This window comes from Zea mays, chromosome 1, assembly GCF_902167145.1.
Source record: "Zea mays cultivar B73 chromosome 1, Zm-B73-REFERENCE-NAM-5.0, whole genome shotgun sequence".
NCBI classification, from domain to species: domain Eukaryota; kingdom Viridiplantae; phylum Streptophyta; class Magnoliopsida; order Poales; family Poaceae; genus Zea; species Zea mays.
Window position 1 is genome coordinate 251,143,010 of NC_050096.1, and position 2,982 is coordinate 251,145,991.

Genomic DNA, 2,982 nt, shown 5'->3' on the forward strand with positions numbered 1-2,982 from the left:
TGTACACCTGGATCCTCTCCTTACGACTATAAAAGGGAGGACCAGGGCCTTCTTAGAGAAGGTTGGCCGCGCGGGACCGAGGACGGGACATGCGCTCTCTTGGGGCCGCTCGCTTCCCTCACCCGCGTGGACGCTTGTAACCCCCTACTGCAAGCGCACCTGACCTGGGCGCGGGACGAACACGAAGGCCGCGGGACTTCCACCTCTCTCACGCTCGACTCCGGCCACCTCGCCTCTCCCCCCTTCGCGCTCGCCCACGCGCTCGACCCATCTGGGCTGGGGCACGCAGCACACTCACTCGTCGGCTTAGGGACCCCCCTGTCTTGAAACGCCGACAGTTGGCGCGCCAGGTAGGGGCCTGCTGCGTGCTGACGAACAGCTCCCCGTCAAGCTCCAGATGGGCAGTCTCCAGCAACCTCTCCGGCCCGGGACGGTGCTTCGTTTCGGGACTCTTGAGTTCATGTCCTTCGACGGCAGCTACGACATGATACTTCTTCCACCGCCGCGCGACTACGACAATGGCGGCCGACAACCCGCCCGCCGGCGGCGGAATCGACGACGTCTTCCCCGCATGGTGGAAGGGCAACATTCGGGCTCGCTCCGTTCTCTCCCCCGCCAACGGAGGAGGAGGCGGGGCCGTCAAGGCCAGGTGGGAGGCCGCGCTTCATCGGCCGTCGAGCGAATCGACGCCCCCGACGCCCCGACGGAAGGCACGCCGGACGTCGACCTCGCGTTCAAGACGGAGGCAAGCGCCGTCCCCCCGCGGCACGCTGACCCCGAGCAAGAAGACGACGTCGGCGCGCTCGCGGAAAGCCTGCAGGACGTCGCCCTCGAACCAGAGATGACGGTGCAACCAGTCCCCGATGTGACTACGTCGCTCCTCGTCGACCAAAAGGTACCAACTAACTCCCATCTTGTGTCATTTCGACTCGGCCTCAACCCGCCAAACGACCTCGTTTTGGCGGGCGCTCTCATTGAGGCGAGTGCAACCCCACTGAGGTTCCGTATGCGGTCGCCTTGGGACCGATTGACGGACGTCTCGACCTACGGGCCCTCTGGGTCCGAGGAAGATGACGATCCCAGCATCGGTTGGGATTTCTCCGGACTTGGCAACCCCAGTGCCGTGCGGGACTTCATGACCGCATGTGACTACTGCCTATCCGACTGTTCCGATGGAAGCCGCAGCCTTGGCGACGAGAGCTGCGGCCCAAGCCGCGAATGTTTCCACATCGAGCTAGGGAATCCCTCCGAAGGCAACCATCTTGGCATGCCGAAGGACGGTGATCTCCCTAGGCCGGCGCCTCGCGCCGACATCCCACGGGAGCTAGCTGTTGTCCCCGCTCCGGCGGGGGGTTACGACCCACAACTCGAGCAAGTCCGCGAGGCGCAGGCCAGGCTCAACGAGGGAACAGGAGCGCTTGAGCCGATCCGTCGGGACGTCGGACAGGCATGGGTGGGCCAACCCCTGGCCGGAGAAATACGTCACCTGCCCCAAGGTCTCCAGCACCGCGTCGCCAACGATGTCAGGATCAGGCCGCCGCCCGCATCCAGCGGGGTTGGTCAGAACCTGGCAACCGCAGCAATGCTCATCCGCGCGATGCCGGAGCCGTCAACCACCGAGGGTCGGCGAATCCAGGGAGAACTCAAGAATCTCCTGGAAGGCGCTGCGGCCCGGCGGGCCGAGAGCACTGCCTCCCGAAGGCAAGGATATCCCTCGGAACCTCATGCCGCGACTTCCCGATTCATGCGGGAAGCCTCGGTCTACACTGGGCGCACGCGCAACACCGCGCCTGCGGCCCCGGGCCACCTCGGCAACGAGCACCATCGACGCGACCGTCGGGCTCACCTCGACGAAAGGGTGCGCCGAGGCTACCACCCCAGGCGTGGGGGGCGCTACGACAGCGGGGAGGATCGGAGTCCCTCGCCCGAACCACCCGGTCCGCAGGCCTTCAGTCGGGCCATCCGACGGGCGCCATTCCCGACCCGGTTCCGACCCCCGACTACTATCACGAAGTACTCGGGGGAAACGAGACCGGAACTGTGGCTCGCGGACTACCGCCTTGCCTGCCAACTGGGTGGAACGGATGACGACAACCTCATCATCCGTAACCTCCCCCTGTTCCTCTCCGACACTGCTCGCGCCTGGTTGGAGCACCTGCCTCCGGGGCAGATCTCCAACTGGGACGACTTGGTCCAAGCCTTCGCTGGCAATTTCTAGGGCACATACGTGCGCCCCGGGAATTCTTGGGACCTTCGAAGCTGCCGGCAACAGCCGGGGGAGTCGCTCCGGGACTACATCCGGCGATTCTCGAAGCAGCGCACCGAGCTGCCCAACATCACCGACTCGGATGTCATCGGCGCGTTCCTCGCCGGCACCACTTGCCGCGACCTGGTGAGCAAGCTGGGTCGCAAAACCCCCACCAGGGCGAGCGAGCTGATGGACATCGCCACCAAGTTCGCCTCTGGCCAGGAGGCGGTCGAGGCTATCTTCCGAAAGGACAAGCAGCCCCAGGGCCGCCCATCGGAAGAGGCTCCCGAGGCGTCTGCTCCGCGCGGCGCCAAGAAGAAAGGCAAGAAGAAGTCGCAATCGAAACGCGACGCCGCTGACGCGGACCTTGTCGCCGCCGCCGAGTATAAGAACCCTCGGAAGCCCCCCGGAGGTGCGAACCTCTTCGACAAGATGCTCAAGGAGCCGTGCCCCTACCATCAGGGGCCCGTCAAGCACACCCTCGAGGAGTGCGTTATGCTTCGGCGTCACTTCCACAGGGCCAGGCCACCCGCCGAGGGTGGCAGGGCCCGCGACGACGACAAGAACGAAGATCACCTAGCAGGAGAGTTCCCCGAGGTCCGCGACTGCTTCATGATCTATGGAGGGCATGCGGCGAATACCTCGGCTCGGCACCGCAAGCAAGAGCGCCGGGAGGTCTGCTCGGTGAAGGTGGCGGCGCCAGTCTACCTAGACTGGTCCGACAAGCCCATCAC